Source organism: Dipodomys merriami, unplaced genomic scaffold, assembly GCF_024711535.1.
Source record: "Dipodomys merriami isolate MVZ:Mamm:240054 unplaced genomic scaffold, mDipMer1.0.p SCAF_154, whole genome shotgun sequence".
NCBI classification, from domain to species: domain Eukaryota; kingdom Metazoa; phylum Chordata; class Mammalia; order Rodentia; family Heteromyidae; genus Dipodomys; species Dipodomys merriami.
This window is the reverse complement of record NW_027202871.1, coordinates 284887-299683: the sequence shown is the minus strand read 5'-3', so window position 1 is coordinate 299683 and position 14797 is coordinate 284887. Positions and strand designations below refer to the sequence as shown.

The following is a 14797-nucleotide window of genomic DNA, read 5'->3' as shown; positions in this document are numbered from 1 at the left end:
CGCGGGGCGAGGCCGGGCCTAGGGTGTCCATCCTGGACACGGGCACCCATGGATTGGCGTCATCTCGCCTGGCTGCTGGGGAAGCGGCGGATTTCAGGCCCTGGAGCCGCAGTTGCACACAAGCTCAGGGCGGCAGCGTGCACAGGGTTCAAGCCCCAGGACCAGCACCACCACCAACAACAAACCCCACTTGCCCTTGTGCGCAAGAGTGGCATCGCTTCTCATCACTTGCATCACTGTCAGTCGTGGTGGTGGTGGTTGTACAGTGTTCAGTGCCTCCTGATCCCTGGCACCCCTTCTATCTTTCTCAACTGTGTTGATAAACCCTCCCTCCCTCCTCTCCTGTATCCCTCTTTTGCCCCCCAACATGTCTCCCTGGTATTCGTTTTGTAGTTGTCAGAGGAGTCCTACCCTTCATCTTCTTTTAGTAAGCTTGTGAGAACATGAATACAACCTTGAATGTGATGTATGTTTGTATTTTAAATCTAATGTCCACATATGAGAGGAAAATGTGCCGCTCATCTCTCTGAGCCTGACTAGCTTCTCTTAATACATCCCCCTCCCCCCACCCAGGTCCATCCATTTCCCTGGAGATGACATAATTTTATGTCATTTGCTTTGGGGACGGTGTACAGTTTAGCCTCAGTGTCGCTGACCCATACACATATGTCCAAGTTTCAACAAGCTTGTGAATGATGTGCCATAATTGCTTTCCTTCTTATGTCAACACACTAGTCAGCATTTCCTAACACTAAAAACTTATACACAAAAGCCTACACAACCACAATAACATGTTCCCATCTAACAAACAATCACTTGATTATATTACCTAATAGACCAGACCATATTCAAAATGTCCCCAATCAATAGAGTCTTAGGTAATTAGGTTTGCAAAAAGATGATCTAGGGCTGGGAAGGTGGTAGAGTGCTTGCCTTGCATGCATGAGGCCCTGGGTTCGATTCCTCAGCACCACATAAGCAAAAAAAAAAAAAAAAAGCCGCAAGTGGTGCTGTGGCTCAAGTCGTAGAGCACTGAGCTGAAGAGCTGAGGGACAGCTCCAGGCCCAGAGTTCAGGCCCCATGCCTGGACCCCAAAACATTTTTTAAAAATAAGATGACCTAATTGCTATTCGTGTATTATGTTGGTGGTTGTCCCTTAGCTTTTTCAACTCAAGAATGTTGCTCTACCATTTGAGCTACAACTCCGTCTCTAGCTTTTTAGTGGTTCATTGGAGATAAGAGTCTCACAGACTTCCCAGAGGGACAGTTAGGCAATAGGATCTTCATAGTGTCATAGCTCCCTACACCCAGCTCAGTAATTAGAATAGAGTCCAGGTAGCATGCTCACACACAGGGTGTATTGTATGGTGATATCCACCCATGCCTAAATAGCCAAACGAGAGAAATTGATTTCCTTCCGTGAAGGACAAACACCCCCCTCCTCTTGTCTTTGGTAAGGATGTTTAGGGACCCTCGTTTCTTTAGGAACACAAAATAATTGTCCAAGAAAGAAACCCAAGAGGCTAGTGTAGGGTTGATCCCAATGAGGAGCTAGGCCAAGTGCTTCCATTTGCAATGTCAATCCAGTTTCTGGTACCAGAAGGGGTATTATTTTGGCAAAGCCAAATCCCCTGGCCTGTGTCTGTCACAGGGTGGAGGAGTCTTTTGTGTATTGGGTTCAGATTGTTCAGGTCTTTTTTTTGGGGGGGGGTCCGGTCATGGGGCCTGAACTCTGGGCCTGGGCTCTGTCCCTCAGCTCTTCAACTCAACGCTATCGCTCTACCACTTGCGCCACAGCACCACTTCCGGCTTTTTTCTTTTTGCTTATGTGGTGCTCAGGAATCGAACCCAGGGCCTCAGGCATGCAAGGCAAGCGCTCTACCACTGAGCCACCTTCCCAGCCCTCAGATTGTTCAGGTCTTTGTACTGGAAGTGGATAATCAGAAGTGAAACTCCCTGTGCTGTGAAAGAGACATGTGAGTCCAATGTTTCCCCCAAGGGTTCAGGACAGGTGCTCTAGACTTTCCCAATCAGCAGGGTGCTGGAGGCTTGTTGCTTTCCTATGTAACTTTGTTCTTGACTCTGTGTGTGTGTGTGTGTGTGTGTGTGTGTGTGTGTGTGTGTGTGTTGCTGAGGATTGAGTTTAGGGTTTTACCTCTGCCAGGCAAGTACTCTACCAACAAACTACTTCTCCAGATTCCCATTTTAACTGATGGCAACACACACAGATTGTGTATCTTAGTGTGCACATGGCAAGATCTGAGGAAATGGCAGACACACAGGTCTGCAGCCTCTCCCTCCTCCTTTGAGGGAGGTGTCCACAGACCACCCCTTCCCGAGCAGGCTCACCACAGGCCCAATTTCCTCAAGACTTGGTAGGATTCCCTCTAATTCAGAAGTTCTCTAATTTTCTTATTTTTTATTTGTCCCTTTCTAAATATATTTTGTCCCTGAGCTTTTGTGCTCAAAGCTGATGTTCTAGTACATGAGCCATAACTCTACTTCTGGTGTTTTGGTAGCTAATTGGAGAGAAGAGCCTTTCCTGCTGGCTTCTCAAATCTCAGTCTCCTGAGTAGCTAGAATTACTGACGGGAGCCACTGGTGTCCAGCAATATATTTTAATTTTTAATTGATATAGTGTCATTGGGGCTATGTACATATTCATAGGGCCCAGAGTGTCATTTCAACCCATGAAAGCCATGTGGAAAGGTCAGATCAGGATGATTTGCATGTCCAATCTTTCTTTGATTTGTTGTGATTCTAGATCTTCACTTAGCAAGTTTTGACCTGTGCCAAGGAGCCCTAGTGTTTTCCTTATTCCTTCCTGTAATATTTTCACAGTATCTGGTCTTCCACTGAGGTCCTTGTATCATTTGGAGTTGGTTCTGGCGCAGGGTGATACATAAGGATCTAATTTCAGCTTTCTACATGTGTCTAGCCAGAATTGGCAATCTTAAGTAAGCCTTTTGCTGTAAGTGCAGACCTTTCTAACTGCACATGGCTTTTCAGGGGTGACAAGTTCACAGGCAGGGTGTGCTGAGGAATGAATGATTCCCTCTTGTGTTGCTATGAAATATGCTTTGACCCTCAGCCCCACCCAGCAGTTGCATATTCTTTGTGTTTCCAACCCCCTTTGTTCACCCATAGGTTATTTGCCATGAGTGGGACTGGTACTCTTGTTAACCCTGACATCCATCTCAGCCAGAAGACTTGGTAGTTGCTGGGCCCTTATTGTGGAAAATCTATGAATGAGTCAATTTCTTCCCTGGCCCTTAGATTCTCAATTATAAAACAAGATATGGATAACTAGATTAATATGGTCCATGTACTTTCCTGCCCAGGCTCGCTTTGAACCATGATCCTCTGATCTCAGCCTCCTGAGTAGCTAGGATTATAGGCATGAGCCACTGGCACCCAGTTAACATTCAACTTCTTCTTTGATGCGCAAGGGCTCTTTCGTTGTAACTGGTGCTACATGCACACCAGGGCTGGCCTCTGCTCTCTACTGGCATCTCTGGGGCGCTACACCTCAATTCTCAATTCAAGGTCTTAGAAGACAAACGCTCCAAAGAACAGGAGTTGGAGTATATTTAATGTATTTCATATTATCTTTCTGTCCACAGGCAGGAAAATCTGCTCCAGTTCTTGAGGCCAAACATTCACCTTCCCCAAGACAGGCCTCATTTCTCATGGGCAGGAGGAAGAATCAAGAACTCGTACCACTGCTCATCTGTCTCAGATCACCCACCTCCTATTTCCTGACCAGCAGCCACTGAGCCACCTCTCCTAATCACAGTATCTTCATCAGAAGATGGGCAATTAGCGTGCCGTTTGCCTAGAGGTGTCAGGATTAAAGTGCTTCATACAGATCCTGCACATATTAAGTATGCAAAAGATGTGATATTGCTTTGTCATTTTATCTTATGTGTAAAATATAGCTCCTATTTTTCCTCCCCAAGAGCCTTTGGACCTATGAATGAAAAAAATCATATTTTTATGTCTCAGGAATATGGAAAAAAACGATTTCTCAAAAATTAATTTATACAATGGAGGGGGTAACAATGTTCAAGAGGAAGTGTACTCATTACCTCACTCATATAACTGTAACCCTCTGTATAGTATCTTTACAATAAAAAAATAAAAACACACACACAAAAAATTAGTTTATAAAGCTGAGCATGGTGGCACACATCTGTAATCCAAGCACTTGGTAAGCTAAAAAAATAGAATAATGAATTTGAGGTAAGCCTAGGCTACAGATCAAGACCCTGTCATCTCCACATTAAAAAAGTTTATGAAGAAAATTCTCCATGTAATTCTCACCTTTTGCTCTCCTAGTTAACAATGCCAACCAAGTAAGTATTTCCAGCTACATCTAAATAAAAGTAATTACCTATATCAAGAAGACACTACATTAATAAGAAGTTCTAGTGCCTTATTCCATCACTGTATGTGATCTCCATTGCAAGATACAGTTTTTCTTAAGTGTCTTCTTGTAATAACAGGAAATTTCAGTGATCATGATATTCCCATGATTTTTTCAGTGGAACAAATAAAGCTATGTTACTGAATCTGGTGAGGATTTTTCTCTGTGTGTGTGTGTGTGTGTGTGTGTGTGTGTGTGTGTGTGTGTGTATGTGTATGTACCAGGGCTTGAACACTTGTGCTCTTGCTGGACTTTCTCCTTCATGGCTGGTGGTCTATAATTGTAGTGCCTCTGTACATCACCTCTATAGTTTAAATTAATTTTAAAAAGACAAGAATCACATGCTTTCTCTCACATGTGGAATATCAGAAGCAAAAAAGAAGGTAAAAATAAAAATGGGTCTCGGGGATGTGGATGGGGAAGGAAGAGGGAGACAAAAAGAATAAATTATCAGATTATATCACATGCCTCTGTGTGTATGTTATATATAATGAAATGAATCACTTTATGTACTCTTAAGCTGGGTGCTGGTGGCTCACGCCTGTAATCCTAGCTACTTAAGAGGCTGAGATCTGAGGATCGAGGTTCAAAGCCAGCCTGGGCAGGAAAGTCCATGAGACACTTATTTCCAATAACACGCTCAGAAAACCGAAAGTGGTGCTGTGGCTCAAGTGGTAGAGCGCTAGCCTTGAGCTGAAGAGCTGAGGAACAACACTCAGGCCGAGTTCAAACCCCATGACCAATTTCCCCCGCTCCAAAAAAAATACTAGTAATTTAACAAGTATATGAATCAGGACTATTTGTTTCTGAGAATAAAATCACGACCTACTAAGTCATCTTTATATGGCTTTTACACAGTTTCATTCTAGCATAAAAACTGTGAAAAATAAAATAAATCTAGGTGCTAATGAAACAAGTTGGGATTTTTTTTTGATTATTGTAAAAGTTTATTGAAAAAAAAAGTTAACTATAAAAATGTATATGACCAAAATTTATACAATAAAGAAGTCCCTTTGGAGAAGAGATGCAGATTTCTCTGATGAGCCGTCATTATTAAACTCGTTCCAAGGCTTCTAACATGATGATACTATTTCCTCGTATAACCACCATTCCAATATTGTTCTGTTGCCCACTAGTAGCCATCTCCACACATTCACCTATCACCAGATTCATAAATGGATCAAATCCCTGCAATATTCCTTGGACATGTCTGCCACCATTTAATTTCAATGATAGCTTCTTGTCCATAAATTTTTTTAGCTCAGGAGGGTGAGCTTTGCTCATGGTTTCTAATCGGCAGGCTCAGAGATGCTTTGGAAATGAACTTGCTGCCTCCTTCACGTGTCCGCGGCAGAAACAACCGTTGGTCTGACGTCACCCAAGTTGGGATTTTTTTTTTTAAATAAAATAGTTACATGTATTGGTTGAACCAGGCCTGGAGGCTCAGCCGAGCCATGCTGCCGTTCTCCTGGCTCCAATGTCACTCTCAGCCATGGGTGGAAATGAGACACTAAACCCAGTGGCTGGAGATTCTGTTACTGCCCGTGGGAAAGCTTCCACCCTCGCACTGGGCTTCATGAGGCCTGATTCACTGTGTAAAATGGAGGTGCTAAGATTGCCTTCTGCAACAAAAAAATAAGGCAAGAAGCCCTCTGAAATCTATAAAAATTATTTTTAAAAAATTTAATATGTGGCCAGACGACGGTGACTCATGCCTGTAATCCTAGCTATTCAGGAGGTTGAGATCAAAGCCAGCCGGGGCAGGAAAGTCCATGAAACTATTATCTCCAATAAACTACCGAGAAAACTGGAAGTGGCGCTGTAGCTCAAGTGGTAGAGCATTAGCCTTGAGCTGAAGAGCTGAGGGACAGTGCTCAGTCCCAGAGTTCAAGCCCCAGGACTGATCAAAAAAAAAAAAAAAATAACATATGCCAGGCACCCGTGGCTCACACCTATAATCCTAGCTGCTCAGAAAGGCTGAGATCTGAGGATGGCAGTTCAAAGCCAGCCCAGGAAGGAAAATTCATGAGACTCTTCTCTCCAATAAACCACCAGAAAACCAGACATGGTGCTGTGACTCAAGTGATAGTGCGCTCGCCTTGAGCTGAAGAGGTGAGGGACAGTGCCCAGGTCCAGAGTTCAAGCCCCATGACTCCCACCCTTCCCCCCAAAAAACTAACATGTATAAAATGAAGAGATGAGAGGGTGGGCTGGAGGATGGGCCAGAGTCCAGTCATGTGATAACTTTGTGCAGTAAGGAAAAGATTTTCCCCCTAACAGACTCCAACCTGCACCAAAGCTCAGCTGCGTAAGTAGAACAGAGGCTGCGTTCTGCACTGGACTTTTGTGTGCCCAGGGGCAGCGGGTTGTCTCTAGAGCTGAGCGAGTGGCAGATGCAGAGGTCAAGGGCATCAGGGTCAAGACAGTCTCCAATTCTGACTCCCGTTCAGTAGAAGTGTGTGCGAGAGGCATCAGGATGAGTCTAGGTGCAGGGGTGAGTTGCTGTGCGTTCTAAAGGTGCTCGTTTCCTTAATTAACTCGCAGGTGTATGATAATACTCAGCATCTGTGAAATGTAGTGGTTAAGTAGTTCCTTTGGCAGTTTTTAGATGGACAAAAAAATGAATGACACACAAATAGACACATGTATGCACACACTATATGTGTGTGTGTATATAATAAGCACATGTATGCATATACACATTATACATGTATAATAGACATGTATGCACACTATATGTGTATATAATAGACCTGTTCAGGCATATACACTCTATATATTTGTGTATATATACTAGACCCATGTATGCACATACTATAAATGTGTAGATAATAGGCACATGTATACATACACACTCTTGAACATCATCTCATTTTGACTTTGTTTTTCTTTTTGCCAGTACTAGGGCTTGATCTTAGGGCTTGGGTGCTGTGCCCAACCTTTTTCACTCAAGGATGGTGTTCTTCCACTTGAGCCATAGCTCTACTGACTTTTGCTGGTTAATGGAGATAAGAGTCTCACAGACTATCCTGCTCAGGCTGGCTTTGGACCACAATCCTCAGATCTCAGCCTCTTGAGTAGCTAGGATTTCACGGTTGGCTGGCTCAGAAACAGACTCAGCACTTTGCTTCCCCTGGCCTCTCCTCTCCTTGGTGTTTGTTTACCTCAAGCACACCGGCCTTCCGGCTATTACACACATGAAAACCATTCTATTTCATCTGCCTACAATCTGCTCACAGATGATCATATGGACCAGTGCTTTCTGATGTTCAAGTGTCACCTCACATGATCCCTATCTTTGAAGACATTTCTGAAGTTAGGTTGCTTCTAAGCTGTACTTTTATTTTTAACTTTTTAATGTTTTTGATGCCTCCAAGAGTCACTGTGGTTCACAATTGTGACCATTCCTCCTGGATCTGCCATCTACCAGCTGGCCCTCAGAGTGCACGCAGCAAATCAAGCACCTCCGAGTTTGGAGCTTGCATGTCTAAGAAAGAAGAATCTGGACTTCTTTTCTTCCAGTCTGGATTCTTTGTCCCTGAGGTAAAGCAAATGCCAATGTCATCAAAAACAAGAAGACACAATTAATTCTCCAGGTGGTACAGTTCTGTGATCCAAACACCATGCCAGCTACCTCTGGAAACCTGTATTTTCCCAACCAGATAAATCCATGTGTGCCTTTATTTTAAACTTCATATCTGTTTAGAAATTTTACCTTTGGTAGATATTTATATGTATGAATTGTGTAGATATTTTCCAGGAAGATTTTATGAAAAATATGAGATTTTTTTATTGTCAAATAATTTGGTTTTCAAAGCCTACCACTGATTTATTGCTCTGTTTTAAAAATGAAAAAGTTGTAAAACAATAAATAAGAAAAATCTCAGGGATAGTCGGCAGAATACTGATCGTAAGATCTGAAAGGACAGCTTTTGGGATTCAAGCTTCCCCAACACTGATTCCAATTACATTGTCACCAACCAAAGTTATTTCCAAGAAGCAAGTTTTCCCACGTGGCGCCACTAACTTATTTGGAAACGTACTTGTTTCCAAAGAGGGCTTTTTTGCCTGACTTATTTCACTTATAGGAAATTCAGTAGCTGACCTTCAGTCTTCATTTACACCCAATATTGCAGAAGCCCTTATGATGAATAACTATCACGATGTCAGTTTACCAGACAATCTAAAATTTCTTGGGGGGGAAAAAGTAGTGAAATGGCTCCCAGAAAACCTATCCTTCTTAATGCAACGCTCAGCTCTGGCTTTTGTTTTATTTTCTTTTTGCAGCTCTTTGTCCTCCAGGCAGTAATTTTATGTCTCAAAATCTTGGTTTCATTGCAGAAAATAAGGCTGGAGATGGAGTGAAAGGATGTTAAGTGTATGCATTCTCCTGGTCTTTGAACCAGCCTTTCTTACTCCAGGGGCTACAGGCAGATTTCCTATGTATTATGACACAGTCATAAAAATCAGCAATCTGGTTTCCATACCTGCATTGTCTGTTTGCTTCCCTTTCATTCTAGGAAACTGACCCTTCTGTCCACTTTTCCCATCTCTCACGTTTCATCTTCAAGTGAAGTTTGTTTTCCCCTGCCATTTCAATTTTGAAATCTTAATTCCTATTACGCTGGTATTTGTTGATGACTCCTTTGAGAAGTGCTACAGTTATGACAGTGGCACTCTTTGAAATGGGATTATGTTGGGCTGGGAAGGTGGCTCAGTGGTAGAGTGCTTGCCTCACATGCATGAGGCCCTGGGTTTGATTCCTCAGCACCATATAAGCAGATAAAAAAGCTGGAAATGGCACTGTGGCTCAAGTGGTAGGGTTTTAGCCTTGAGCTGAAGAGCTGAGGGACAGTGCCCAGGCCCAGAGTTCAGACCCCATAACTGACAAAAAAAAAAGAATGGGATTATGTCCTTATAAGAGGAGTCCAACAGAGCATTTAGTCTTCTTTCTGTCAAGTGAAGAGATGATTGGAAGTGGTTGGTTTGCAATCTAGAAGGAGGCCTGAACCTGTACTGAGGGATCTGGGCTTCCAGAAAGCCCAGGAATAAATTGTTTCTGTGTACAATCCACCTAGTATGTGGTACTTCCTCGTAACAGTCCAAACGCAACATGCTGCACCATGGGTATGGCCATGCGGCACTTGGGTACAAGGACAACGTCACTGCTGGCAAAGATGGTAGCCAATCAACAGAGATGGTGGCCAATCAACAAAGATGGTGACCAATCAACAAAGATGGTAGCCAGTCAACAAGTGGCCAATCAGAATCCCTCCACAAGCATTCAGTGTCTATATCAAGAAATCCTTAATTTATTTGTCTGGTGTGGGGAACAGAGGAGGCTGAAAGAAGAAGCCAGTAACTCCCTTCCATCTTGTGCAACAGAAATCAGGAAGCCAGTGTGTGGTAAAGGAGGGAAATGGTGGTTCAGTGAGCCAAGCAAAGTAGAAGCTGGGGCAGGAAGATTGCCCTGCCTGGCTGCTTCCTGCTGCTTTCCTGGTCCTAAGTTCTCTAAAGAACAGAAGTTCTTTAAACAGTAGGAGACTCGTTCTAGAACTGTCATGAAGGCCACTCAACTCCAGCACCTCATACTTGGGGCAACCTTCAGTCCAAAAATTTCCAATTCCTCTGGTTTGGCAGAGTGCACCTAGGTATCAATCACTTGATCAGTTGTGTGTTCTGGCCAGGGGGTGGGGGTGGGGGGGTGGGGAGGGTGTCATACAGCAGGACCATGACTGCCAGATGTCCAGTGCTGTGTATCTAGAGAAGTTTCCCAAGAAAACAAAGAGTTGTGAGCTGGAGTGTTACAACAGCCATCTGCTTCACTGAGTCTACCTGCCTTTCTCCTCTATTGGAAGCTTCCAGAACTGTGCTGCCAATCTCCTAGACTATTGCAGTCCCTGCTGTCCAGCAAAAGAGGGTCTAACCTGCCCCCTTATGTTGACCTCGAAGCACTGTTTTAGGAACTATACTCACAAAACTAAGGACTTCCGTACCTCTAGGCCAGCATTTTGCTTGGCTTGTTGCAGATAGAGTCACACAGACTTTTCTGCTAAGGCTGTCTTTGAACCACAATCCTCTGGGTCTTAGCCTCCTGAATTGTTAAGATTACAGGTGTGAACCACTAGTGCCCAGCTGCAAAATAACAGTTTTCCTTCAGCAACTTAGTCCTCCATTCCCTGCCTCTTGTCCAGAAATCTTCCTACTATGGGAAAATCCTGTGACAGCAGCACAACCATTGCTGTGATAATATGGAGGCTTTGGAAACATCCATCACCCAGGTGACAAACTCATGATGGAGTTATATGCTAATAGAATATTAGAGGATTAGAAGAGATCAAGTTAGGAAACACCCACTGGCTAAGAAGAATGTTCTCTTTATATACGCACCACCTTGGGTCAGCTTCATGGCTATTTTCATACACTTGTTTCTTAGATAAAGCTATGTTTCATCTTTACCTCTGAGAGATCTATGAAGGAACATATACCAACGGTGAGTTCATGTTATTTCCTAATCATTTACACAGAAAGATTCATTTACACTTTTTGTTTTTTGTCAGTTGAACTCGGCTTGGGCGCTATCCCTCAGCTCTTTAGCTCAAGGCTAGCGCTCTACCACTTGAGTCACAGCACCACTTTCGGTTTTCTGAGTGGTTTATTGGTGATGAGTCTCACAGCTTTCCTGCCCATGCTGGCTTTGAACCTCGATCCTCAGATCTCAGCCTCCTGAGTAGCTAGGATTACAGGTGTGAGCCACCAGCACCCAGCTTGCACTAACTTTTAACACAACATTATTGCTTTCCAAGCTACACTTACTTTAGTATTACATCTACTGATTAGCCAATTATCTGCTCACTTATTTGTTCCTAATATCTATTTATTAGATAGATATTACTTGATAGAAATATAGGGAACTCTGAGGTTGAGCTTGAGGCCAGGACAGGGTGAAGAGGTTGGAATGCTGCCTAATCAGTAGTCAGAAGGTTGAGAGCTAGATGCTGGAAAAGGTGGAACAGACAAGGCAAAGCAAATGTGTAAGTTACTATGAACTGGACCCTGTGATGCTTGAGTTAGAGTTGTTTGGACCCTATAAAGCTTGACACATTGGGACTAAGATGACTGTGTTACAGTTAATAAGTGTTCATTGCTTCCTTTTGCTGCCTTAAAATAAGGGAGTCAGTTATTAATGTGTACACAAACTATGTCTCATGTGAATGGTTGTAACCACAAAATAGATTGATAGCTTTTTTTCTGCATATACCTGTGCTAGCCTCCCCTGTACTGAACTGAATACATAGGCTTGCGTATGGGAGCTCGGGGCCCAAGAACCAGTGAACCTTGTCCTCCTAGTCCCCGCTTGCTTCACACTTTCTCTGTCTTTTCTAATTTCTTCAATTCCAGTATCTCTTTGTGTCATGTCATGCTGTTCTAGGCTGCAGCATATGGTTTGGATTTTACAGAAGTAGTGCACTGAATAATCACTGAAACACTTTGTTTTTATGTTTGCATTATTGGTGACCCAATTTTGTTATTAATTTGCACAAATTACTCCTAGAAGGAACAGTTATGACAAATGCCATTCAAATGCATTTGAGGCCAAATGTTTCAAATTAAATATTGTCCTTAATTAGCTCTTTTTATAGACGGTGCATTAATTCTCTGTCTGTGATTCATAATCAATGACAAACATAATTGTTTTCAGTCATCAGATTAAATTGCGTATAGATAAATACATACCTATCACCTATATCTATTTATCATCTATCTACCTACCTACCTATCTATGTCTGTATGTAACATGTAGATATTTTTCAGTGTTCATTTCTTTGTCTGTCGCTACCCGCCTCGACCAGCAAGGAAGACGCGACACCGGACTCTTCTCTCTGCAGTTTATTCAGGACCTTTTAGTAATCTTCTGACCCCAACCCCGGGGAGAATTCCCCACAGCCTTAAGTACCCGCTGGGTAGCCAACCCTGATACGCCACGTGGGAACCACCACTAGGTTCAGGCGCGCGGAAGTAAGCCAGATTCTTTGCCTTAGCCATATAAGGAGTTGTTTACCACGAGAGCACTCGCCATCGGGAAGGCGGAGGGCGGAAGCCGGCGCCATCTTCCAGGTGCGGCCTCTCGCAGCTCTCTACAGTTCCCCCTTTTTTGTTTAAAGAACACAGATGAGAACAGAGGTCTGATCCCTGTTGTGCAATGCAAGGACTGCATACAAGCCTTCTCCCAGAGGGTACCTTCTCTAGGGATGACTCAGCCTGTCCATTGATTCGTTTTTCACAAGGACGGGAAAAGGCGAATCGAACCCGTGTGCAATCAAACATGCTCTCCTCGAGGGCAAAACTCATGCCTCTCGACTGCAGTACTTTGGCTTTGCAATCTGTGTTCATTGTTTTAGGGTGGCAAGCCACGCTTGGGGGACTGACCTGCTCCAATGACTGTAAAGGCTTGGATAATCATGGCTGCACTGCGACGCTGAGAACCTCTAATTTGGCAAATGCACCACAGACATACCAAGGAGGCTAACACCAGGAGGCCTGTCAGGGCTCCTAAACCTGCCCATTCCTTAAGATGATTCATAGCAGCGGAGATCCAAGAAGATAACCCCTCCGCCAATCCGGCATCCACTCGGGTCGAGTTCACCATGACGATGGCAACCCTGAGCTGTTCCATCAGGCTGTCGAACTCCCCAGTTCAATTACCTAAAAGATAACTAGACAACTGTTTAGACAAATTTGCAGCGTTTTTTGAATAGGTTTTTTTCCTGGGCCTGAACTCTGGGCCTGGGCACTGTCCCCCAGCTCTTCAGCTCAAGGCCAGCGCTCCACCACTTAAGCCACAGCACCACTTTCGGCTTTTTTCTTTTGCTTATGTGGTGCTGGGGAATCGAACCCAGGGCCTCAGGCATGCAAGGCAAGCACTCTACCACTGAGCCACCTTCCCAGCCCCATTCTTCTGGGTTAATTGTACCACAGCAGCAGCTAATCCAGCATTAGTTAGTGGTCCGCCCAGCTCTCTGCAAACTTTCATCCATGCTTCTAGTCCCCTATTCTTATATGGGGTTATGGCGGCTCTGCATTCCTTAGTGCACTGCTCGTAAACAAGCTGTTTAATTAATGGCATGGCTGCGTCTGGGTCACCAAAAATTCTGCCAGCAGCCTCAACCATATGAGCAACAAAGTCCGAAAACGGCTCCGTAGAGCCCTGCAGGATTTTGGTGAGATTGCCACTCACCTCGCCTTTATTTGGTAAGGCCTTCCATGCCTTTATGCCAATTTTATTGATTTGTTCATAAACTTGAACCGGGTAGCCTATCTGCTGATTGGCGAATCTCCCCTGTCCAAGCAGCATATCTCTGTCCCAAGCTGGGTTCCCCGCAGCCTGATTGGCTGCAGCCTCTTCACTAGCAAATTCAATCAAAAAGGCCTTCCAATCTAAATACTGACCTGGGCTCAAACAAGCTCGTGCGAGCCCACTCCAATCACCGGGTGTCATGCAATGTCTGTTTAGGGCCTCCACCTGGGCTACAGTAAAGGAGGCTGTGATTCCGTATGTCCACACAGACTCAGCTAAAGATTTTATAACCTTAAAATCTAAGGGTTCATGATACCGCTGTCCCTGTGGATCCTGAAATATTGGACAGGCTAGATGTAACTCGGTTCTGACCGCTTTCCACACGCCTGGGCTGAAAGAACAGCCGGGGCTGCCACTTCCGGGGTCCTCCGCATAGAGCGGAGGGGCCGAAGGTGTGGGGCGGTGCACGGAGGGCGTGCATTCGTCTTTATCTGGGTCCTCTCTCTCCTTCCCTTTCCTCCTCTTTCTTATCTTTGTTTTTTCGATTTGTTCTATGAGTGATTGTAGTTCCTCTGAGTGTGTAGACTCAGAGGTCTCTAGTTCGGCAAAATCGGAGTATAACCCCCCCCCCCCCCCCCCCCGCTCTCCTCCTTTTCGCTGTCTGCCCTTTCCGATCTTTCTTCCTGCAGCATTTCTAGGGCGGCCTGACCATTCTCTACCGCCTCACTGCAACGCTGGTCCTCGAGACAGCCTCTTATCAGTTTCCATATTGGTCTCACTCCGCTCTTAAGCGTTCCTTGTTCAGAGGCAAAATCTAGGTCCCTCCCTAGTTTCTCCCAAGAGGCCACCGTGAGGCTTCCGGAGACAGCGAACCACAGGGCAACGATGTCACATTCATTCAAAAATCTCTCTAAAGTACTCTTTTTTATTTTTAACTTTTTTGAGTGCAGTAGCTCATTGAGAGCCAAAAACATTGGGTGCGAAGAAGAAGCGCCCATGTTTTAAACATTTAAAGCTGGTAAACAAACTTTTACTTTCACTTTTGGCTACTCTATTGACTAGCCCCGGGTTCT

At 44.3% G+C, this 14797-nt stretch overlaps 1 pseudogene; it reads right to left on the bottom strand.

The window, feature by feature from the left end:
- Positions 1 to 5390: 5390 nt before the first annotated feature.
- Positions 5391 to 5759, bottom strand: LOC138827318 (small nuclear ribonucleoprotein G pseudogene; annotated as a pseudogene).
- Positions 5760 to 14797: the final 9038 nt, after the last annotated feature.